Source organism: Chiloscyllium punctatum, chromosome 52 (assembly GCF_047496795.1).
Source record: "Chiloscyllium punctatum isolate Juve2018m chromosome 52, sChiPun1.3, whole genome shotgun sequence".
Taxonomy (NCBI): Eukaryota; Metazoa; Chordata; class Chondrichthyes; order Orectolobiformes; family Hemiscylliidae; genus Chiloscyllium; species Chiloscyllium punctatum.
This window is the reverse complement of record NC_092790.1, coordinates 18,702,361-18,728,345: the sequence shown is the minus strand read 5'-3', so window position 1 is coordinate 18,728,345 and position 25,985 is coordinate 18,702,361. Positions and strand designations below refer to the sequence as shown.

The window sequence follows — 25,985 nt, the reverse complement described above, 5'->3', positions numbered from 1 at the left end:
CCAGGAGCAGGAAAAATCGACGTTTCGGGCTAAAGCCCTTCCTCACGATGTTCATCTTCCTGATGAAAGGCTTTTGCCCGAAACGTCGATTTTCCTGCTCCTCGCATGTTGCCTGACCTGCTGTGCTTTTCCAACACCATTCTGATCTAAACTCTTATTGGTAATGGTCTTTGCCTGCCATTTGTGGGCATGAATATTACTTGTCACTTGTTAGCACATGTGTGGTTATTAATCAAATTTTTTTCATTTGGATATGGACTGTTTCAGTATCTGAAGTGGTGAATGGAGCTAAACATTGCTCACTGATAGTTGCGCATCGCCGCGTCTGACCTTATGATGGATGGAAGATCATTGATGAAACATCCCTGCTCCTGCCCTCGAGTTCCTATCACTGGGAGGGTCCTGTCAAAAGCAGCTTAGGCAGACGTGGCATAAAATCATCAAAACATACATTGGCACCAACTAGACAAAGAGATGACCAACCTAATACTGTGATATTTAGTTTGTTCGCAACCTCCACTTTCTATCGCCAATTTTTAAATCACACCGATAAGATGCTTCATCTGAATACGCTGCACTTTTTATGGTCAGTAACCCGTATGTAGATTGTTTTATTAATCCATTATTCTGATACCATCCAAAATGCTTATGTCCTCTCAGTATTTGGGCTGGGGTCTGGTAGTTCATTACAATCCTCTCATTTCTCAGAGCATGTTCAGGATTGGCTTCCAGAGTTAGCGTTTCATTAGAAACTGCAAAAAACAATATGACACGAAATCAGCTTGAAATGCAAATTACGTTTGATAGTTAAATGTTGTGGATTCTAACACTGGGAAGGGCATGTTAGAGCTGCACGGGACATGAATGAGGCCACAGCTAGAACACTGTGTACAGTTCCAGTCTCCACACGACAGGAAGGATGTTATTGCACTAAGGGTGATATAGAGGAGAATCCCAGGATATTGCCTGCGAGGAACAACTTCAGTGATGAAGAGAAGCGAGATAAGCTCGGGTTGTTTTCTTTTGAATACAGAGGTTGGTGGGGTCCTCATAGAGGTGTGTAAGAGTATGAGGAGCATGGACGGGGGATATGAAGCAGCTGTTCCGCTTAGTTGAAGGGTCAATAAGAACGGGGCTATCACGTCAATTGAAAGGCAGTAGGTTTTGATTGGATTTAAGGATTATTTCATTCAGAGGGTGAATAGGAATGAAGGACTTAGCCTCAATAACCCTCTAGTAAAGAATTCCACAGATTCATTCCCCTCAGAGATTAAATTCCCCCTCACTCCCATCTTCAATTAGCAACACCCTTTATGTGAGAGGATGCCCCTCTGGTCCAGACTCTCCAACACGAGTTCCGCATGCCCCATAAAAGTCCCTCTAAGAAGATTCAACAAGATCAGCATCTGTTCTTCTAAATCTACTCAAAATCTCCACATGAGAAATTATTAACTCCGAGCCTGACTTTATGTAAATTATTGACCAAAATAAACTGAAGTTTGAGCAGTAGATCATGCTGAAGCGTGTATTTGGCTGAAAATTAGCTTGGAATTAAAGAAAATACCGTGTATAGTTCATTACCACACTACCAGAAGGATGTGGAGATTTTACAGAGGGTACGGAAATGGTTAACCAGGCTATTGCCTCGTTCGGAGGGTATTAGCAATGAGGAGAAATTGGACAAACTTGGTCTATTTTCACCTGAACTGCAGTAAATAGAGACAATTTTTGGGCGTTCACAAAATGATGAGAGGCATGGATGGAATGACTAGCCAAAGTCTTTTTTTTCCCCAGAGTATAAATGTCAATTACTGGGGGACATAGGTTTCATGTAAAAGGAGGAAAGTTTAATGAAAATGTAAGAAGCAAGTGTTTTATCACATAGAGAATGATAAGTGCCTGGAATGGCTTTTCAGAGAAGGTGGTGAAGGTAGATAACTCAATACCGCGTTCTCAAGGGAGCAACAAAAGACAGGGCAATAAATGCTGGGCAAAAACGTAAAAACAATGACTGCAGATGCTGAAAATCAAATACTGGATTAGTGGTGCTGGAAGAGCACAGCAGTTCAGGCAGCATCCAACGAGCAGCGAAATCAACGTTTCGGGCAAAAGCCCTTCATCAGGAATAAAGGCAGTGAGCCTGCAGCATCCTCTAGCTTATCTCTCCATGCTGCAGGCTCACTGCCTTTATTCCTGATGAAGGGCTTTTGCCCGAAACGTTGATTTCGCTGCTCGTTGGATGCTGCCTGAACTGCTGTGCTCTTCCAGCACCACTAATCCAATAAATGCTGGGCCTATGTCGCACAAATGAATGAAATTTCATGCATCATATACCTGCCCATTATAGTCTGTCTCTACTCCTCTGTTCTCCTCCTTCACTCTTCTTGTTTGCTACATTTCCAAGCTTTCTGATCACTTATGGAACTGAAGATCAGAACTGAAATTAATATCCATTAATATTTGTCATAATGGTTATCACAACTAGTTCTGATCTGCAAGTGGCACTATTTAATACTGACGTCTTGTCAAGAAAGAGACAGTACTGTCTATATTCCACAATACTGCGCTCCAATATATTGTGTCGATGCTCACTGTCATTATCCATCAGTGCTCTCATCTTGAATTTAGCTGGTGGATTTGTAATCTGGTATTTTATCTTTCCAAACGATTTTAAATAAATGCCCTGTAGCAATTCCATTAAAACGTTCAGTTTACTGTTCGAACAGTCTTATCTGATCGGTTCATACAATGTTGACACTGCCTCCCTACTCATTTTAAACATAAGGATAGGAGCAGGCCATTGGGTCCTCGAACCTGGTCTGCCATCCATTTTCTTATGACTGATATAACATTCCTCACATCCATTTTCCTGCCCTTTCTCTTGATTTTTCAGCTGATCGAGAATTTATTTATGTAGACCTTCAATGTATACAAGAACTCTTGCATCAGTACACACAGCTTTCTGTGGCAAGTGGTTCCAGAAACCCGCAATTGTATAAAAGATGGCATTTCTCCTCAAATCACTTTTTTTAATTGGTGCCCCGTTATTCTGAGACTGTGCCCTCTGGTCCTAGACTCTCATATGATTAAGAACCATCCTCTCAGCATTGACCCTGTCAAATCCTGATAAGTTTCAATGAAATCGCCACTCATTCTTCTAAATTCGAATGAGTAGAGTACCAACCTCTTTAGCCTTTATTTATGAAACAAATCCTCCATACAGGGAATCATTATAGTGAACCTTTGCTGAATTTCCTCCAATGAAATGATATATTTCATTTTATAAGAGAAACAAAACCGCTCCCAGTACTCAAAAAAATGGTCTCACAAGCACCTTGTACATTTGCAGAAAGAGTTCCCTATTCTCCTTCAATCCCTTTGAAATAAGGGCCAAGATTCCCTTTGCACTTCCTGATTATCTGCTGTGTGCTAGCATTCTGTTTTTAATTCACAAATGCTGGCCCCCACCAAGTCAATTTCTGGTGCAGCTCTCTGTAGTTTCTCTCCATTCAAATAATACTCTGTTCTCTCTTCCAAAATTATCGTAACTTTGTATTTCACAAACATCCTGTTTTAAATCTCATGCTCATTTGAAGTATTGAGATGAAGTTAAACTCTGGTACAGATTTACTGAATGGACTCTGTCGGATGTGACTAAATTTAAAAAAAAGGTCATTAGTTTTCATTATGGGAGAAGGATTGAAAATGATTCCAGTTCCCGATCTTTCAAAGGATATTCCTAACTCCTGATCAGGAAGACTGGGATCAAGTCGAATTTGATTAGATTAGATTAGATTACTTACAGTGTGGAAACAGGCCCTTCAGCCCAACAAGTCCACACCGCCCCGCCGAAGCGCAACCCACCCATACCCCTACATCTACCCCTTACCTAACACTACGGGCAATTTAGCATGGCCAATTCACCTGACCTGCACATCTTTGGAGTGTGGGAGGAAACCGGAGCACCCGGAGGAAACCCACGCAGACATGGGGAGAATGTGCAAACTCCACACAGAGAGTCGCCTGAGGCGGGAAATGAACCCGGGTCCCTGGCGCTGTGAGGCAGCAGTGCTAACCACTGTGCCACCCATTTGATGCATGTTTAGAAAAGTCCACTGAAAGAACGTGCATAACAAGACTTGAGATTTGTAAATGTTTATCCAAAAATTAGTTCCCTTTTACCTTGGGTGATCCCAAAGAGAGGAAGATTCACTGGAAAACAAAAGGGAATGGAAATAAATGTCATTATTTTTGCCAGTGTCCTAGAAGTTGCAAAGTAAATACAACTTCAAAGCAATGTAAGAGGAAAAACAGCAGAGTAGCAGCACGTGTCCTGTCTGTAACTCAATGGGAACTGTTGACTGTTCCATCCTATCGAAGTGGAGGCAGAATATAAATTGATATGAAGTGCATGATGACCCTATTGGTTTCTCATTCATGTATCATTCCAACTGCAGATTTTGCTTTGGAAATTTCTACCTACTTACCCCTTCGTTTGCCCCTCCTGTTTCCCTTCGCTTAGTTTGCGATTTCCTTTGCCATTCTTAGTAGTTAAGAAGATTTTTCTTTTAAAAAATCTTTTGGGAAGATTATTGCAAAAGGAATCAAGTTTCTATGGCTTTGCGTTTTTTGCCTCAGCGAGATTCTTAGAAATCCCCAAAGTCAGCCAAGACTTCCCAATGACCTCCACACTGAAGCTTCTAATTCAGAGACGAGAGGGTGCGTTACAGCAGGGCTCCCCTTGGAACATATTTGAAATGTTTCCAGATGTTTGCGCAACTTCTGCTACATGTTAAGTCATTTCACAAAGGAACTAGGACTTTTGGCAATCTAAAATCAGAGCCGAAGAAGGACACATTTCTGAAAAAGGCCTATTGACCATTCAAGTTTGCGCTCATTAAAAACAGCCACCTCACTATTCTCTAAGCCATTTCTTTCCCAGCATTTGGTCCACAGATTTGGAATCATAGGTTGGCATCTGAATTTTTATTTAATGTGATGAGGGTTTCTGCCTCTCCCTCTCTGACGGGCAGTGAGTTCCAGATTCCCACCACACTTCTTGACTTGCTGCCACATCATCAATCTTTGTTCCCCAACACCGGTCATTTAATCCCTCTGTCAAGAGGGAAACATTTCCTCCTCTGTACCCTAACCATGTATATTATTATACAAACACACACACACACACACACGAGCTTCAATTATCCGAACAAGCTGGGCGGGCACTATTTCGTTCAGATAATTGATTATTCGGTTAGTTGACTAAATGTCTTTCCTCTGTTCCCCGTTGAAGAGACTGCAGCAGCATATCACGCACGAGCCCCGCCCACAACCTCGTCCAACACCGCCCCCCTCCCCCGTCCAACACTGCCCTCTCTCCGCCCCGTCCAACACCACCCTCTTCCCCTTGTCCAAAACCGCCTCCTTCCCGCGCCCCTGTCCACCCCACTAGCCTCGATCCAAAACCATTCCCCGCCCGCCCATGCCCCCTCTAACACTTCCCCTGCCCACACCCCAACCCCATCCAACACTGCCCCCACCCATTGCCCTTTCCATTCCAATCCACCCACAACCTCATCCAACACAGCCCCCTGATGGCCCTGTACCTTCACGTCTGCCCCCAACCCCCTCCAACATGGCCCCCCAGCCAGGACTACTGTGCAGCCCCAGTTTCCCCCCGTCCCCCCTCTGGGCCAGCTGAACTGGACTCCAACAATAAGAACTGCTGCTGCAGCTGCCTTTGTCGTGTAAACCTCCAAATAGCACACACACACACAACCTTTTTACTGCACCGTTTCGACAGGTTCCAGGTTTGCCTTGTACAGGACAATGTTGGAGAGATTATCTGGAAAAGGAGGGCTAGGTTGCACCCCTCTGCCGAAATCCAGGGAAAATGTGGGGAGAGAGAGAGAGGGTGGGAGGTCAGTCATTTGGAGATGGTGCCTGTTTACTCACTGTAAACAAAATACATGATCACTGTTGGAAACACGCCTTTGATGTAATGTTTCTTTCGGGACCTCGAGATCTCCTTCGGACAATCTGATTTTTCAGATAATTGGTATTCGAATACTCGAGGTTCCTCTGTATATCAGATTATCCGAAGCAGATCTCGAGGTCCTGATACAAACAGTACATCCAAAAGCTCGATGTAGTTATCAATGTCAGTTACTTCTATATGTGTAACTAACAATCTCTCCCTGTCCGTTTCCCCGATGTGAATGTGAGTGTATTTACCAGTCTGTTCCTGCTCTGTGAATTGAGACTGTCAATATTAGTTTGTACTTGTCAATTTCTCCTATCAATATGTGAATGCAGTTACCAATCTATGCCCCTCAATCTCTGCCTTATCAATATGTGAACTTAAATATAGATTTCTACCTGTCAGATCCCGTTTGATGAATGTGAATAGTGCAGATACTAATATGTATGTGAGACTCTGCTCTGTGAATATGAGTGTCGTTATCAGAGTTTACTTGTCAGTTTATGGTCTGTGAAACTGGACGTGTAGTTATCATTCTGTTCCTGTCAGTTTTAGCTTTGTGAATGAAAGTGTAGTTATTAATCTGTCCCTGACAGTTACTGCAATGGGAGTGTGAGACTTAAGTTGAGAGAAACTGACAGATGGAGACTATTAGTCACAAATTTGCATCACAGTAACTGTGTCGTCATCATTTGTTTGTCTGTTTCTGCAACATGAATGAGTGAGTGTGTAGTTATCAGCCTGCACTTGTCAGGTTCCACTCTCGTGTATCAAAGTAGAAGCTAGTAATGTTCTGTGTCTATGTGATACATTCTGTGATATTTGTTATGAGGGTGTTGAGACTGGATCTTAATCTTTTCCGCATTTTCTGATTTTTTTTAGTAGACTGTCAGTCTGTCAGGCTGGGTGTTGGAGAGAGGAGAAAGGGCGATGGCAGAAGGGAAACTGTTTTATGCTGAGAACCATTCGGAATTATAGTCACGCATTTCCTGTTTGGGTGGAGTTTCTGGGATCTGTGATATCACTGAGACATTTAGTTTTAATTTGTACTCAGACATTGTTGGTGTTTATTTTGTGAAAGAGAGTTTTATTCGACATGTCAGTCCATTTCTGTCTGATATTTTTCATACCAATATGCAACACAACAGCATGTCATCTCCTTTCTCATCAAAATCAGAGTCACTAATATGGTACAGCTCAGAAGCAGACCATTCAGCCTATTGTGTCTGTACTGGGACATCCTGTTATGCATCATTAGATTAGATTACATTAGATTACATTACAGCTTGGAAACAGGCCCTTCGGCCCAACAAGTCCACATTGACCCGCCGAAGCGCAACCCACCCATGCCCCTACATTTACCCCTTACCTAACACTATGGGCAATTTAGCATGGCCAATTCACCTGACCTGCACATCTTTGGATTGTGGGAGGAAACAGGAGCACCTGGAGGAAACCCACACCCACACGGGGAGAACGTGCAAACTCAGTTCTGCAGCAATTGTTGGGAACGTGAACTTCATCCACTCATTGTCAGCGTCTGTATAGAAATGACAATTCGGCATCTGTTCTGCTGTCATCTGACTTTTAATAACTATAATGCTAGTTTTGATATATTTCTCACAATCTCAATCACAGATCATTAGTCAGATCACATTTGTGTTCAGTTCTGGGCACTTTTTTTAAGGGAGGATTCTCAAGCTCCGGAGAGGGTTCATTGGAGATTTACTTGATCTCGTTCATTTATGTTCAGTTGTGGGTTTGTGTTTGTGTAGCATAAATCTGCAAATAAACTTTTCAATGATGCTCAATTGTATTGCATTTCAGTCTCAGATTATTGTTACATTGTGTGTGTATGCCTGTATAATAGATTTTATCAGGCGCTGCTGGGCACTGCATATCCTCAGCTGTGATAAGTGATGTTGAGAGTCAATTCATGTCTGGAAATAATTCAGGCCTAATTTTATTCTTTTCCTTTCAGCATCCAGTGGCTGAGTGAGAGTGAGTTTGCTCTTATTCTGCCACTCTGTAACTCAGTTCATGTCTCCTGTAGTGAATGGGAAACAGCAAAGTTCTTTAATTGTTAGTGTCGGTATGAATCATGTGTAAGTGAAAACGTAACACACTGCAACAGAAAGTATTCTGTGCTGTTCTTCAGAGTCAAGGTAGGATACACAATGAACCTTTTGTAACTTGTATAATGCAGAATCTAACAGCAGTATTGATATAAAATGTTCATCTTTAGAATGCCATTAGTTTTTGTGTCAGTGCATATTGATGTACTTTTCTGAACACTGCTGAACTAACAATCAATGTAAACTGAATCCATTTGCAACTAAGTGAAAGGGTGACAAACCATTCAATTGCATTGGAGTTGACTGACCATAATGTACCTGGTACAGAAAAGACAATTGGCTAATTAACTTTTTTTTCTGATGTCGACAGAACATTACCCTGCTCTGTAGTGTGATGATGTACCATTAACAGTACTCTTGTGTTACTCTATAGTAGGAAGGAGGAAAGGAAAAGGATTTTTATTTTTTGTCACGCAGTGCAGAATATGTAAATTATCAAATTCAATTTATGGAATAATCAACACTGTTCAACTCTGCTTGATAATAAAATGAACAGTTTTACAAACCTACCAATTTTGGCACTTTTGTCCCCCCTTTCTCCACTGTTTTGAAGGGTGTTTATTAGATTCCATTGATGCATTGTGAAATTGCAGCCAGATTTCACGCTTTTTTGTGATACATCCTCGGGAGGGATAGGACGAATGCAGAGCTGTTTGTAGATAATTGCAACTAATTTTGAAAGTATCTTTTAAAACTCCACCCAAACAGGAAATGCGTGACTATAATTCAGAATGGTTCTCAGCATAATTATCTTTTAAAAAGTTTCTGGTTGGACTGAAACAGACAAAACAAAGTCTTCTACTGCAATATGAAGAAACGGAGAATGATGTTGTGATAAAGATGGGGATGGCAGCTCCTCTGCTACCATGATACATTTATGCAAATGGATGCTAGCTGATCAGGATGAAAATTGTTAGCTGGTTGTTTCTGATCAGTGCAGACTCAAAAGTTTTGAAGGGCCTGATTCTGTGCTGTTGCCCTCTCTCTCTCTCTCTCTCTGACAACGGATCTGTAGGTAGAAATCATTTTGAATGTAAATCATTTTCTGTTACTTGCAATGTCATTAGAACTGCAAGGCAGTTAGACATTGGAAAGTAAGTCAGAGAAATAGAGACTGTGTGTGTCTGTGTGTGTGTTGAGGGGTGGGGGGCAACAATTGGTTACATATCTACACAGTAATCATTCTATGTCAGGCTTTGCAGAGAATGTGCATTTAGAATTCATATTATTTGATTGCTGTGTATGTATACATGACAAAAGATTAATTCTGTCGCTGTCAATTCCTGAGAGCTGAAATGTTTCCTTCAATATAAAGTTGTACTCAATATCTGTTTTACATATGGTTGCTCAAAGTAATTACATCAGCTATTTGTTTGCCTCAATTGTAACATTAAAATTATCGTTACTAAATGCAGACGACATAAAGATTGATGGTAGTGTAGAAGCTTGTCAAAGGATGCAGGAGGATATGGCCGTAAAAACAGCAGATTGATGGAGTTTTGCTCGCTGAGCTGCAAGGTTTTGTTATCCTAATAGGTAACATGTTCATTGGGCCTCAGGCAAAGCAATGCTGAAAGTTCCTGCTTTCTATTTGTATGTCTGGGTTTCTTTGAGTTGGTGATGCCATTTCCTGTGGTGAAGTCACTTCCTATTCCTTTTCTCAGGGAGTGGCAGGAAAAAGGAAGAAAACACACTCAATACACAAGAAAGGAAAGCACTGGAAAGACTAAATAAAGATAAAAACATTGTTATCCTACCTGCACTTGACAATCATTCTAAACCGAAGAGACGACATTGAAGAAGCAAACGCACTACTTACAGATACCAACACTTATTAACAAATGGCCATAGACCCGACTCTACAACTGATGAACTGAATCACAGCCCTACTCAAAAAAACTCCAGAAATCTGGAGAAATAAATAAGACAGACTTCCAAAAAAATGAAACAAGACAAATTCAACACACCACGATTCTACGGATTACCCGAAATTCACAAACCAGGAGCCCCCCCTCAGACCTGGAACACCAACTTACAGACTAGCCAAGGAGCTACACCAAAGTCTAAAACACTTAGTAGAAGACTCTCACCACTCCACTCAAGAATTCCTGAAGACCATTAAAGAAGAGGATAAAATAATGGCCTCCTTTGATGTAACAGCTCTGTTTACTTCAATCAACATTAACCTAGGCAGGGAAACACTGACTACACTATTAGAAGACACAAAAACACATACACCAAACACCACTAACTTCATCAACAAGGAGAATATCATCAAGCTAGTGGACCTATGCCTTACCACCCACTTCATCTTCAACAACAACAACAACCCTACAGACAAACCAATGGAACACCGATGGGATCTCCAATATCAGGGTTCTTATCAGAGGCAGTATTGCAGTGAGTTGAGTAAACAGCTCTGCCAACCATGCAACACAAAGTTTGGGTCCGCTACGTGGACCTTTGTCATCACTAAATGAAACAAGTTAGAGGAAACCTTCAAGACCATCAATAATACCCTTACTGGCATAAAATTCACTAAAGAGGAAGAAAATAACAACAATCTGCCATTTCTAGATGTCACAGTAGAGCGAACAGCCAATGGGGAACTTTAAACCAGCATCTACAGAAAAACATGTGCAGAACAAATATTGAACTACGGAAGCAATCATCCCAACACCCACAAATGAAGCTGCATCAGAACAATGAGCCAACACACACTGCAGCACAGAGGAACTACGCAGAGCAGAGGAAAATCACCAATACCGTGTGTTCAAAAAGAATGGGTACCCAATGAACACAGTCCGCCAATTTCTCAACAACTAACCCAATCAAGCAGACAAAACACGTCCAGAAACCCTACCCACTGTCTCCTACATCAAAGATATCTCAGAAATTACTGCCAGACTACGTAGACTCCTTGGCATCATAGTAGCCCACAAACACAACGCACTAAAACAGCAGCTAATGAACTTGAAAGACCTTATACAGACAACAAGCAAAACTAATACTGTTGGAATATTGCTGCAATTCTGGTCTCCTTCCTATCAGAAAAATGTTGTGAAACTTGAAAGGGTTCAGAAAAGATTTACAAAGATGTTGCCAGGGTTGGAGGATTTGAGCTATGGGGAGAGGGTTAACAGGCCGGGGCTGTTTTCCCTGGAGCGTCAGAGGCTGAGGGGTGACTGTATAGAGGTTTACAAAATTATGAGGAGCATGGATAGGGTAAATATCTTTTCCCTGGGGTCAGGGAGTCCAAAACTAGAGGGCATAGGTTTAGGGTGAGAGGGGAAAGATATAAAAGAGACCTAAGGGGCAACTTTTTCACACAGAGGGTGGTACAAGTATGGAATGAGCTGGCAGAGAAAGTGGTGAAGGCTTGTACAATTGCAACATTTAAGAGGCATTTGGATGGGTGTATGAATAGGTAGAGTTTGGAGTGATATGAGCTGAGTGCTGGCAGATGGGATTACATTGGGTTGGGATATCTGGTCAGCATGGATGGGTTGGATCGAAGGGTCTCTTTCCATGCTGCACATCTCTATGACTCTATAATGTCAGTTACAAAATACCATGGAAGGACTAACAATCACTACATTGGACAAGCAGGCAGAAAACTAGCCACCAGGATACATGAACATAACTAGCCACAAAAAGACATGACCCTCTCTCATTAGTATCCACACATACAGAGGAGGAAGGGCACCACTTCAGCTGGGACAACACAACCATCCTAGGACAAGCCAAACAAAGACACGCACAAGAATTCCTAGAAGCATGGCATTCCAACTGGAAATCAACAAACACACAGAGTTGAACCCTATCTACCACCACCTGATAAAAGGAACAGGAAATGACATCACCAACCCAAAGACACCCAAACATATGAATTGAAAGCAGGAATTTTCAGCATTGCTTCGCCTGAGGCCCACTGAAGATGTTACCTAGTAGGGTAATGAAATGTCTGGAAATGAACCTTGCAGCTCAGTGAGCAAACCTACAATCAAAACCTCAACCTGAGCTACAAATCTTCTCAAAACTCACTAATGGCAGATGAGTTTAATCTGGTAAAGTGTAAAATGCTGGACTTTGGGAGATCAAATGTTAAGGAAAGGTATACAGTAAATGGCTGGACTCTGAAAGTAGTTGATGTACAGAAGGATCTTGGGGATCCAGTCTATAGCTCCCTGAAAGTTGCCATGCAAGTAGATATGGTGGTATCTGGAGGAAGGTGTCTGGCATGCTTGCCTTATTTGTTGGGGAATTGAGTACAAGAGTCAGGATGTCATATTGCAGCTTTATAAGACGTTGGTTAGGTCATACTTAGAGTATTGTGACAAAAGATTAATTCTGTCCTTCTCAGTTATTGATAGCTGAAATGTTTCCTTCAATATCTGTATTCACGATCTACTTCGTAAATGGCTGTTCAAACTAACAGCATTGTCTATTTGTTCACCTCTATTATAACATGAAAAGTATCCTTACTAAAGTTCAGAACCCATGAGGACAGCCTCGAATCGGGACCTTTGGTTCCTGTCACACTACACACTCATTCACTCACACGCATACACTCATGCAGACCCTCTCTCATCCACACACTTCCCCACATACTCACATGCATACAACTCCCACACTCAGACCAATGCACATACCCACTCAGAGGCTGACGCCACCACACTCATACACACACTTTATCAAGCGTGCACACACACAAACACACACATTCGCAGATGTAGTCATGTGCGCAAGCACACACTCACACACACGTCTAAGGGGTAAATTTGCATTTGCAGATACATTCTATTTTGCTTAAAAATAGCACAACCTGCAGGCAGCCAATCAATGTAGTACTTTATAAATTCCTACTTTGATGACAGAACCAGTCTGACTCAAGATTGGGATACAGACAGACTCTAACCTCACACCTTTAATACATTGTCTGAGCTGAGATGTCACCCTTTTTTAAATAAAACCTGAAGTCATCTTGAGAATGGGACATAAAAGAAGTTATGGGATGTATATATTAATTAACTGAAACCTGCAACCCATTCTAAAAGATGAAACAACTTATTCAATATATAATTTCAGATGCATAACATTGTAACCTTTAGCTATAAATTCTGTGTCTCATGATCGGGTTTCACAGCTACCTGATGAAGGAGCAGCGCTCTGAAAGCTAGTACTTCCAAATGAACCTGCTGGACTATAATCTGGTATTGCGTTATTTTTCAATTATGGTCGCCACATTACAGAAAGGACGTGTATATTTTGGATGAGGATCCTTTTCAAATTGATTGGAACTGAGTAGCATTTATTGAGAATATAAATTAAAAAATATAAACTTCTATTTCCTTGGTGGTGTTTGACTCTTGGTTTGAACATATCTCTCTGGAAATGGAGCTCAATGTGAGTCTGACTCAATCCACTCTGTGACTGTGGAAAGGATGTTCTTCGCTCTGACAGCAGTAACATACCTGCTGTTTGTTCGAAGCAGCTGGTCACACTTGTCTCTGTACCGAGGGAATATTACTTTGTCTTGGTCCTTTGAGTACTTGCCTGGAGGAAGACAGAAGAGATACCTCCTTGTAAATCAGCATCAGTTGTGATTGACAACATCAATGTAACATTCAGTTAATGATCATTATGATTTTTTGTTCAACAGCAGCAATTTAAACAAAACCACGGGTCTGATTCCACTCCTGCTCTGAGCTGCTCCTTGTCCATTTTTTCTTAACATTCTAAAGTCCATTGAGTGAGATTCAGAAACTAAACAACACCCATACAGCTCCATGAATGGGGGGCACCTGATGTAAGTTGGTATGTGGATATGTGAGTTTAGTTATTGATCTATACCATCAGTTCCTGCTTGCTGAATGTGTGGGTGCAGTTATCAAACTGTAATTTTCAGTATATGGTAAATTACATATACACACAACAGGGACTGACTGGGTCTGATTGATAACTAGAGAATCATAAAAATAATACAGCATTGGGGGGCATTCAGCCCATCTTGTCCATGCTAAAGCCCAACACACCCAGGTGCCCTTTCTCATCCCACTTTCCTGCCACAGCCTGCAACCATGCAGTTTACAACACTTGAGGTGCAGTTCCAAGGAATGTTTGTTTAAAAAAAATGAGGGTCTCTATCTGCAACACCAAATTAGGCAGCAAATTCCAGATACCCACCACTGTCTGCATGAACAACATTTTTCCTCATATATCATCCAGTCCTACAGCCACTTAGCTTGAATCTGTGATCCCTGGTTTTTGAACTCTCTGCCAAAGGAAATAGGTTCCTCCTGTCTATTCTAATGTCTCCCTCTCACTAGTTAGTTAAAAATCATCCAACACCAGGTTATAGTTTAACAGGTTTATTTGGAAGTGCACGTTTTCAGAGTGCTGCTCCTTCATCAGCTAGCTCACTATTTAGTATTGTAGTTCCCTGGTACCCATGGGGGATACGTTCCAGGACCTATGGAGGAAGCCCAAAACTGTAGATAGGTGTGAACCCACTAATTTAAATGGAAATATACCTTCCCGGCAGGCTCCTGGTCCCTGGTTCTGGAACATTCCCTTTTATATGCTCAGAAGACAGTAAACCACAGGTCCATGAAACTGGGATAACCGGACCTGGGTATATGAGGACTACCATGTATTTCTTATTCATGGCACCACTGTTACAAGGAACACAACCCCAACCTCTCCAATGTCTCCTGATAGCCAGAATTCACCAGCCCTGGCAACATTCTAGTAAATCTCCTCTGCACTCTCTCCAGAGCAATAACGTCCTTCCTGTGATGTGGTGACCCAACTGCACACAATACTCCTGTTGTAGCCACCAGTGCCTCATACATTTTCATTGTTATTTCCCTACATTTCTGTTCCATCCCTTTGCCAATCAAGGAGAGCATTCCATGTGCCTTCCATACAACCCTATCCAGTTTAGGAACCTGTGCACTTGCACACCAAGATCTGTCACTTAACCTGTCCCCTCAGTATACTCCCATTTATTGTCTGACTTCCAAAAATGCATTCCCTGACACTTATCAGACACTGAACTCCATCTGCCACTTTCTGCCCACTCCACCAAACCATCTATATATTTTTGGAGCTTACAGTTATCCTCTATATGGCCAATTTTTGGGTCGTCTGCAAATTTCACAAATCTGCCCACCATATATACAACTCTAAATCATTAATGTATAAAACAAATGGCAGTTGTTCCAACACTGAGCCATGCAGACTACTGCTTGTAACAGCTTTCCATTCACAATGGCCACCATGGACTATTATTCTTTCTCTCCTGTGACTAACCCAACTCTGGATCCAATTCAACACATTCCCCTGTATCCCATGCTCTTTTACTTCTTGGACCAGTCTGCTGTGATGATGCTGCTCCTTTAACAAGCTTGTAAAAGACACAGGCTCCAAAAAGTCTGAGTCGATGGGTTATAGGGCGATTTTGATTATAGCTGACAGGTAAAGCCTCAGACAAAAAGCTTCCACACTTTTAAAAAGTGGCTCAGTTTTCCTAACTCAGCTTTTCTCTGGTTTAATGTGGTTTTTGGCTGTCTGGCTAAAGACTGAAAGCAGTCAGACAGTTGAAAAAGCTGCTGAACCCAAAGAAGCAGGTCCATGATGATACTCTCTCCCTGACATCTCTCTTGTAAGACCCTGTGTTTGATTTTACCTTTTGCGCCAAGGGGTGTTTATGGGGATTGTTTTAAATTTTGGAAACACCATCATTAAATTGGTATAATCTGTTGGGTTTTCGGATTTGTTAAGTTATTCAATATTCTGTTCTTTTTTGTGTATCATTTGGTAATTTTGGATATCAATACTGTTTTGTTTAAAACTATGTTGTTTGACCAGCTGCATCCCTCCTGGAATATCTTTGTTACACCTGCTTAAAACAACTAGTAAATTTAGGGTCTGGGTTACTTTCTTGAAATGTTTGAAGGGGGTCTGTTTGCAGAGTTTTATTCTGTAGTTCTAATTTGAAATTCAGCTTGTTGGACTCTAAGATAGTGAGTGGTAAGTCTTAGCGTCTTTTGTTCTGGGTGTTAAATTTAATTGGATTTGACAGTGCTTGGAAAAAGGGAGGACTGCAGATGCTGGAGATTGGTGACAAGAGTGTGGTGCTGAAAAAGCACAGCAGGTCAGGCAGCATCTGAGGAATAGGAGAATCAATGTTTCGGGCATCAGCCCTTCATCAGGAAACAGTGTTTGGGATAGCAATGTCTCTCTGAGTCATAAGAGTTTTCTGGAGGTGGAAGAAGTGACTTCAGATTTTTGTAAAAAGTGATTAATGCCAAGCTGCTGGAATTAGCAGACAAGCTGGAGCTCAACCTGCCTCCTTCCATGAGGAAAAGGGCGCTAATTACAGCAATAGCTCAACATTTAAATTTGCTGGAAATGCCATAAGAAACTTTAGACAAGGCTAACATTCAATTGAAAATGAAGCAACTCGAGTTAGAGGCAAAAGTCAAGGAAAGGACAACAGAAACGTAAACAGTTTGAAGTACAATTTAAAAGCAGAAAAGAAGGAAACGAGAGAGAAAAGGAGAGAGAGGAAAGGAAGAAAGAGGGAGTTTGAACTTTGGAAATTGGCACTGAGACAGGCGTTCAAAAATTCACTTCCCGAAGTAATGAAAACTTATGTGGAAGAGCAGAGAGTAAAAACAGCAAGACTGGCATTGGAAATGGCTGAGGATTGAGTTGATCAACAAAACAAAGTTGGGCTTACAACACCAATTTTAATCCATGAGGGATAATAATTGTGGATAAGAGAAATTCTCACATGGAAAGGGAAAAGTAGATCACGATGAAGATCATAAGGTTGATTTACTACAGGATAGAAAGGAAACCCTTGCAGGGGAAAGAGAGGTGAAAAAGTGAAAAAATAAAGTAGGCCACATGAAATCGGTGTTGATGGGTTAGGAAAAGCGCTGAAGAGCCGAATGTAGGAAAACAGGATAAGCCAGGGAATTTTGTTGGAATTGTAACAGAAAGTACTGTGGAGACTAGAAAGCTGTACCAGAATGTACAAGCTGGCCAGAGGTTGTTTATGGAGGAAGTGCCAGATCTTCTTAAACCATACACCATGAAGGTAAAGTTTACTCGCATAGGCCAGGAGCAGCATGTTAAGAGGTTCCAATATTAAGAAATACAAGGATTCTCTCAAGCTGCGATACTAAAAGATGAGGATATATGTACCTCTGAAGGAGTATTGCCAGAAAACGTACGAGTAAGTGCTATGGGCTAGTGTGGGCAGGAATAGGAAGATAGAGCAGATAAATGCATGGCTGAGGAGCTGGTGTATGGGAGAAGGATTCACATTTTTGGATCATTGGTATCTCTTTTGGGGTAGAAGTGATCTGTACCAGAAGGATGGATTGCACCTAAATTGAAAGGGACTAGTATACTGGCAAGGGTATTTGCTAGAGCTGCTCGGGAGCATTTACTCAGGTTGGGGGAGGGTGGGAGGTGGGGAAGGTTGGGACCCAGGGAGATAGTGAGGGAAGAGATCAGTCTGAGACTGGGGTACAGTTGAGAACAGAAGTGAGTCAAACAGTCAGGGCAGATAGGGATAAGATAGGACTAATAAATTAAACTGCCTTTATTTCAAAACAAGGGGCCTAATAGGGAAGGCAGATGAACTCGGGGCATGGTTAGGAACATGGGACTAGGATATCATAGCAATTACAGAAACATGGCTCAGGGATAGGCAGGACTAGCAGGGTACAAATGTGAAGGACAGAAAGGGAGGCAAGAGAGGAGGAGGGTGGCATTTTTGATAAGGGATAGCATTACAGCTGTGCTGAGAGAGGATATTCCCGGAAATACACCCAGGAAACTTATTTGGGTGGAACTGAAAAATAAGAAAGGGCTGATCACCTTATTGGGATTGTATTATAGGCCCCTTAATAGTCAGAGGGAAATTGAGAAACAAATTTTGTGAGCAGATCTCAGATATCTGTAAGGATTTTAACTTTCCAAATATAGACTGGGAATGCCATAGTGTTCAGGGTTTAGTTGGAGAGGAATTTCTTAAGTGTGTACAAGACAATTTTCTGATTCAGTATGTGGATGTACCTACGAGAGAAGGTGTAAAACTTGACCTACTCTTGGGAAGTAGAGCAGCACAGGTGACTGAGGTGTCAGTGGAGGAACACTTTGGGGCCAGTGACCATAATTCTGTTAGATTTAAAATAATGATGGAAAAGGATAGATCAGATCTAAACGTTGAAGTTCTAAATTGGAGAAAGGCCAATTTTGACAGTATTAGGCAAGAACTTTCGAAAGCTGATTGAGGGAAGATGTTCACAGGTAAAGGGACAGCTGGAAAATGGGAAGCCTTCAGAAATGAGATAACGAGAATCCAGAGAAAGAGTATTCCTCCTTGGGTTAAAGGAAAGGCTGGTAGGCATGGGAAATGCTGGATGACTAAATAAATTGAGGGTTTGGTTAAGTAAAAGAAGGAAGCATATGTAAGATATAGACAGGATAGATTGAGTGAATTCCTGAAGAAGGGCTCATGCCTGAAACGTCGATTCTCCTGTTCCTTGGATGCTGCCTGACCTGCTGCGCCTTTCCAGCAACACATTTTCAGCTCTGAATCCTTAGAGTATAAAGGAAGTAGAAGTAAACTTAAGAGGGAAATCAGGAGGGTAAAAAGGGAACATAAATAGCTCTGGCAAATAGAATTAAGGAAAATCTAAAGGGTTTTTACAAGTACATTAAGGACAAAAGAATAACTAGGGAGATCAGCAAGGCAGCTTTTGTGTGGAGCCACAGAAAATGGGGGAGATACTAAATGAGTATTTTGCACAAGTATTTACTGTGGAAAAGGATATGGAAGATATAGACTGTAGGGAAATAGACGGTGACATCTTGCAAAATGTCAATATTACAGAGGAGGAAGTGCTGGATTTCTTGAAACGGGTAAAGGTGGATAAATCCCCCGGACCTGATCAGATGTCCCCGAGAACTCTGTGGGAAGCTAGAGAAGTGATTGCTAGACCTTTTGCTGAGATATTTGTATCATCGATAGTCACAGGTGAGGTGCCGGAAGACTGGAGGTTTGCAAATGTGGTGCCACTGTTTAAGAAGGGCAGTAAGGACAAGCCAGGGAACTATAGACCAGTGAGCCTGACCTCAGTGGTGGGCAAGTTGTTGGAGGGAATCCTGACGGACAGGATTTACATGTATTTGGAAAGATAAAGACTGATCAGGAATAGTCAACACGGCTTTGTGCGTGGAAAATCATGTCTCACAAACTTGATTGAGTTTTTTGAGGAAGTAACAAAGAGGATTGATGAGGGCAGAGCAAGAGATGTGATCGATATGGACTTCAGTAAGGCATTCTCATGGTTTGCCATGGGAGACTGATTATCAAGGCAAGATCTCACGGAATACAGGGAGAACTAGCCACTTGGATACAGAAGTGGCTCAAAAGTAGAATACAGAGGGTGGTGTTGGAGGGTTGTTTTTCAGATTGGAGACCTGTGACCAGTGGAGTGCCACAAGTATTGGTGCTGGATCCTCTACTTTTTGTCATTTATATAAATGATTTGGATGTGAGCATAAGAGGTACTGTTAGTAAGTTTGCAGATGACACCAAAATTGGAGGTGTAGTGGACAGCGAAGAAGGTTACTTCAGATTACAACAGGATCTTGACCAGATGGACCAATGGGCTGAGAAGTGGCAGATGGAGTTGAATTCAAATAAATGCAAAGTGCTGCATTTTGGGAAATAAAATCTTAGCAGGACTTATACTCTTAATGGTAGGGTCCTAGGGAGTGTTGCTGAACAAAGAGATCTTGGAGTGCAGGTTCATGGCTCCTTGAAAGTGCAGTCGCAGGTAGATAGGATAGTGAAGAAGGCATTTGGTATACTTTCCTTTATTGGTCAGACTATTGAGTACAGGAATTGGGAGGTCATGTTGCGGCTGTACAGGACATTAGTTAGGCCACTGTTGGAATATTGCATGCAATTCTGGTCTCCTTCCTATCGGAAAGATGTTGTGAAACTTGCAAGGGTTCAGAAAAGATTTACAAGGATGTTGCCAGGGTTGTAGGATTTGAGCTATAGGGAGAGGCTGAACAGGCTGGGGCTGTTTTCCCTGGAGCGTCAGAGGCTGAGGGGTGACCTTCTAGAGGTTTACAAAATTGAGGGGCATGGATAGGATAAATAGACAAAGCCTTTTCCCTGGTGTCGGGGAGTCCAGAACTAGAGCCTTTGAGCCAGTTCTGTATCCAAATGGCTAGTTCTCCCTGTATTCTATGAGATCTAACCTTGCTAATCAGTCTCCCATGGGGAACCTTGTCGAATGCCTAACTGAAGTCCATATAGGTCATATCTACTACTCTGCCCTCATCAATCTTCTTTGTTCCTTCAAAAAACTCAATCAAGTTTGTGAGACATGATTTCCCATGCACAAAGCCATGTTAACTATCCGTAATCAGTCCTTGCCTTTCCAAATACTTGTATATATTGACATGTGTGCTGTGCAAGGTTACCTTATAAACTCTCCCACTTATTTTAGATTGATACCTCTTCATGATAGGGACTTACCTCACCAAAAGGCACCTGACTTAGCTGGATCTGTTTTTCTCACCTAATGGATGGCTGAGGGCCTGTCAGAGTGATCAGTTAAGTGCACACCGACCAGTTAATTAACTTTGCTTCCTTACAAATTATTACCTTTCCATTGTTGTCTGTCTCATTAAGAACATGCAATGTTTTTTGTAAAATTTTGGATAAAAGGAAGCCTGTTTGTAATGGAATTGTGGAGTAGCCTGCGAGGGCTCTTAAAAGAAGAGCTGCTATCCTACTTTTCTAAAGTTTTAGAATCTGGCTTATAGGTGTCAATGTTACGTTGTAACGGTGATGCTATTGGTAAATAAAAGGGAAGGCTAAAATTAAACTAAACCGTTTGTAAGTATTCCAGACTACCAAAGATCTCTGGGACTAACCAATAGAAGCTTACAGGTCTGAGTCCACAAAGGATTCCCTGGGCCGCCTCAAATCTGTACTTTAACAATACGAACAGGAAGGGTTTGGAGAGTGATGGGCTACATGCTGGCAAATGGATTAGGAAAGGATATCTGGTCGGCATGGCCAAATTGGACTGAAGACGTTTCCGTGCTCTACATGTCTTTGACTCGGTGACTCTTCGGTAACTCTTGCTCTGTCGGTGAGGACAGTTTTCCTCCATCTCTGTACTTACCCATCCGTGAAAGAGGGGTTATCAAAACACTGTAACAATGTAGTCTATTTGTCTATTTACAATGTAACTTTGAAAATATCCTTAATTATTGTGGATTTTAATCCTGTTCCTCAATGTCTATTTTGGATGAGGATTCATTTTATCTGTCTTCAAAACTGGTGTGTAAATATCAATAGGCTACATACCTGCTGTTTGTTAGAGGCAGCTGGTTACACTTTGCTTTCAACCGCAAAAATATTAGTGTCTTAGTCCCTCAGGTATTTGTCTGGAGGAAGACACAGGGACACCACCTTTAAATCAACATGAGGCTAGTCTGGCAATATTGAACTGATCAACATCACATTCATTGCATCTTCATTAGGATGTATGTTGTTTTTTCTTTAAAGCCAACAACATAACCAGAAGCACAGATCTGATTCCATTGTTACCCTGAGCTGCTCCTTGTCTGGGGATTGTGTTTGTTTTTCATGTGATTTAATACCAATTGATTTGGAGATGCTGGTGTTGGACTGGGGTGCACAATGTTAAAAATCACACAACATCAGGTGCTTCCAAATAAACCTGTTGGACAATAACCTGGTGTTCTGTGATTTTTTAACTTGATACCAATTGAGTGAGATCCAGAAACTGAGCAACAACTGCCCAGCAACATGAATGGGACTACTCACTACAAATGCTTACACAGCTCAATACCCAAATCCCATTACGCTATCTGTTGGAAAGAAGGAAAACAGCGCTATTTCTAGCGTTTTTGCCGAGACCCCAGTGTATGTCCTTTTACAAGAGTATCACATTCCTACAGTTGGTCTGTGCAGCCTCAACAAACAGCAGGGAAAAGAATGAAGTTAAAACAGGGTTCAGATTATTGTAAACCACAAAAATGTCCCATAGCAGCTTCTTCTCGCTCTGCCTCCCTCAGCAGGCCCATACACAGCCCGAGAAAGGCCTTTCTCTTCCCCCCAGCCCGCTCACTCCAAGTTCCGGGACCAGTTCCTGCTCCGCTCGGTCTCTTACAAACAGTCCCCGGTTCTCCCTGAACTCACCCCGAATCAATCCCGGTCTCGGAGCCCCCTCTGTGTCCCAGGCTCCCATCCCGATGTGCTGCTGGAAGGAGCCTGCTGTTCCCTCGCTTCCCTGGGCGCTGATCTCTCCATTGCGGTCTGTTTCAAACAAACCTCTTGCACTCACTGAGTAAATACTCCTCAATGGCAGCGCTAGGGGAGGGCCTCACGTATGCGCTCCTCTACTCAGGTCAGCTTTGGGGAGAAAAGGTTCAGTCCCAGATACAGTTGGGGCTGGAGTGAGCTGGATGAACAAAGCAATTTCCCTGCTCTGTCACTCAGTTTGCTCTCCGGACCCGCCCCTCACTCTCTGTCAGCTCTTTCTCGGTCAGGTAAAAACAATGACTGCAGATGCTGGAAACCAGATTTTGGATTAGTGGTGCTGGAAGAGCACAGCAGTTCAGGCAGCATACGATGAGCAGCAAAAACGTTTCGGGCAAAAGCCCTTCATCAGGAATAAAGGCAGAGAGCCTGAAGCGTGGAGAGATAAGCTAGAGGAGGGTGGGTGGTGGGGAGAAAGTAGCATAGAGTACAATGGGTGAGTGGGGGAGGGGATGAAGGTGATAGGTCAGGGAGGAAGGTGGAGTGGATAGGTGGAAAAGAAGATAGGCAGGTAGGACAAGTCATGGGGACAGTGCTGAGCTGGAAGTTTGGAACGAGGGTGAGGTGGGGGAAGGGGAAATGAGGAAACTGTTGAAGTCCACATTGATGCCCTGAGGTTGAAGTGTTCTGAGGCAGAAGATGAGGCGTTCTTCCTCCAGGCGTCTGGTGGTGAGGGAACGGCAGTGAAGGAGGCCCAGGACCTCCATGTCCTCGGCAGAGTGGGAGGGGGAGTTGAAATATTGAGCCACAGGGAGATGTGGTTGATTGGTGCGGGTGTCCCGGAGATGTTCCCTAAAGCGCTCTGCTAGGAGGCGCCCAGTCTCCCCAATGTAGAGGGGACCGCATCGGGAGCAACGGATGCAATAAATGATATTAGTGGATGTGCAGATAAAACTTTTGACGTGGAATGCTCATTTAGGGCCTTGATAGAGGTGAGGGAAGAGGTGTGGGTGCAGGTTTTACAGTTCCTGCGGTGGCAGGGGAAAGTGCCAGGATGGGAGGGTGGGTTGTAGGGGGGGCGATGACCTGACCAGGTAGTCACGGAGGGAACGGTCTTTGCGGAAGGCAGAAAGGGGTGGTGAGGGAAATATATCCCTGATGGTGGGGTCTTTTTGGAAATGTCGGCGGATGATTTGGTTTATGCGAAGGTTGATAGGGTGGAAAGTGAGCACCAGGGGCGTTCTGTCCTTGTCACGGTTGGAGGGGTGGGGTCTGAGGTCAGAGGTGCGGGATGTTGGAACGAGATGCGTTGGAGGGCATCTTGAACCATGTGGGAAGGGAAATTGCGGTATCTAAAGAAGGAAATCTGGTGTGTTCTGTGGCGGAACTGGTCCTCCTGGGAGCAGATACGACGGAGGCAGAGGAATTGGGAATACGAGATGGCATTTTTGCAAGAGGTAGGGTGGGAAGAGGTGTAATCCAGGTAGCTGTGGGAGTCGGTGAGTTTGTAAAAAATATATTAATTCGAAAGGGATCATGTTACAGGGCTACAGGATAGGGCTGGAGAGTGGGACTAGCTGGGTAGCTCTTTCAGGAGTTGCTACAGACAAGAGTGGCCTCCTTCCGCACTGTAAAAGTTTATGATTCTATGAACATAAAAGTTCTGAACCAGATTCTGGACAATTCCAGGAGGTCATTCCTTCGGGCCTTGGCTCAGTGACCTCGTTGCCAGGGATTTTTGCACATGAACAGCAGCAAATTGTTCTCACGAGCAGGATTGGAACTTGGTTGGGTAATGGTCTGGAAATATTTCATTCCAAGGGAGGTGATGGGAAATATGCAGAGATTGGGTCAAGTCTATTAAATGGTGAATGTGAATCTGTGAGCTGCTGATCCTACATCATCATGTATTGGTCAGCGTTCGTGCTGGTATTCATCTGATTGGGAAGATCAACAAAAACAAACCTCTGGAAGCATTGGAAGGAAGTTTGGGTTGTTTCCTCAACAAAGAGAAGGTTGATGGTGGAGGGGTCATGATAGAGGTCTGTAAGATTGGGAGTGTTGTACAGCAGAGAGACCCATGGATTCAGGTACATAGTTCTTTGGTGTTTGTGTCACAGGCAGACAGGGTGTTTGAGAAGGTGTTTAGAACACTTGCCTTCATTGCTCAGCCCATTGAGTGTTGGAATTCGAACACCATGTTGTGGTTGTACAGGACACTGGTGAAGCCTGTTCTGGTGTATTATGTCCAGTTTTGGTTGCGCTGTTAAGGGAAGGAAATTATTAAGCTGGAGAGGGTTCAGAAAAGATATATCAGTATGTCATTAGGAATGGAGTGACTGAGTTATAAAGAGAGGCTGGATAGGCTGGGACTATTTTAACCAGACCATAGAAGTTTGAGGGGTATGGAGGTTTATGAAATCTTCATGGGCATAGATGAGGTGAATGGCAGGTGTCTTTTCCCAAGGATGGGGGACTTCAAGATCAGTGGACATATTTTGCAGGTGAGAGGAGAAACATTTTTAAAAACAAAATGATGGGCAACTTTTTTTAATGGCTACTGGTTCAAGTGGGGATTTAACTTCCAGATGAAGTGGCGGATACAAGGACAATGTTTAAAAGACATTTAGATAAGTACAAGAACAAGAAAGGTTTGGAGAGATATGGGCCAAGTGCAAACAAGTGGGACTCGTTTAGGTTGAGATTATGGATGGCATGGACTAGTTGGACTGAAGGGTCTGTTTCCTTGCTGTATGACTCTACGATGCTATTATGAGGGACATGGACAGGAGCACAGGAAGCAGCTGTTTCCCTTAGTCAAAGGGTCAATAACAAGGGGGGACATTATTTTAAAGTTAAGGGCAAGAGGTTTCGAGAGCGATTTGAGGATTGTTTCACCCACCAGATGGTCGGGATCTGGAATGTGTGAAAATAAAATATTTGGACTTTCAGTTTCTACTTGAAATCACTAATTGCTCCGGTGTGTGTAAATGCCACTTGGTAACTGCTGGGGATTCCGTGATTTATTAATGTGAAATATTTGTATAAAAGGTGCAGGAGGAAGCCATTCAGTCCTTTGATCCTGTTCCACCATTCAATAGCAGATCTGGGACCTGACTCCATAGACCTGCCTGTGGCCTCTATCCCCTTTAATAATTTTGTTGAACAACAACAAAAACTCTCTCAGATTTAAAACTAACTGATCCAGCAATGCCTGCTGTTTGTGGAAGAGAGTTCCAAACCTCTCCCAACCTCTGTGTGTAGTAGTACTTCCTAACATCTCTCCTGAACAGTCTGGCCCTAATTCTCCAGCTAGGCCCTCCCTAGTTCAAGGATCCCCAACCAGTGGAAACACTTTCAATTTCTATACCCTGTCTTCTCCTGTCAATATCTTCGATCAGATCGTCCCTAAACCCTATAAATTTTGGACAGAACAGGCTTAATTTGTGTAATCTCTCCTCATAATATAACCCCTGAAGCCCAGGTATCAATCTTGTAAACTCACGCTATACTTCCAGGCCAAACTATCCTTCTT

The 25,985-nt window shown here is 42.6% G+C and overlaps 1 protein-coding gene and 1 long non-coding RNA gene across 2 annotated transcripts in view; one reads left to right on the top strand and one right to left on the bottom strand.

The window, feature by feature from the left end:
• Positions 1-25,985, top strand: part of LOC140470809 (uncharacterized) — a 69,467-nt gene that overhangs the window by 14,249 nt on the left and 29,233 nt on the right. The gene's annotated exons all lie outside the window — the stretch shown is intronic.
• On the bottom strand, positions 171-22,705 carry LOC140470842 (uncharacterized). Its single transcript, XR_011956744.1, has 3 exons — positions 22,391-22,705; positions 13,590-13,671; positions 171-752 (listed from the first exon to the last, which is right to left on the bottom strand). It is a non-coding gene; the product is annotated as an uncharacterized lncRNA (long non-coding RNA).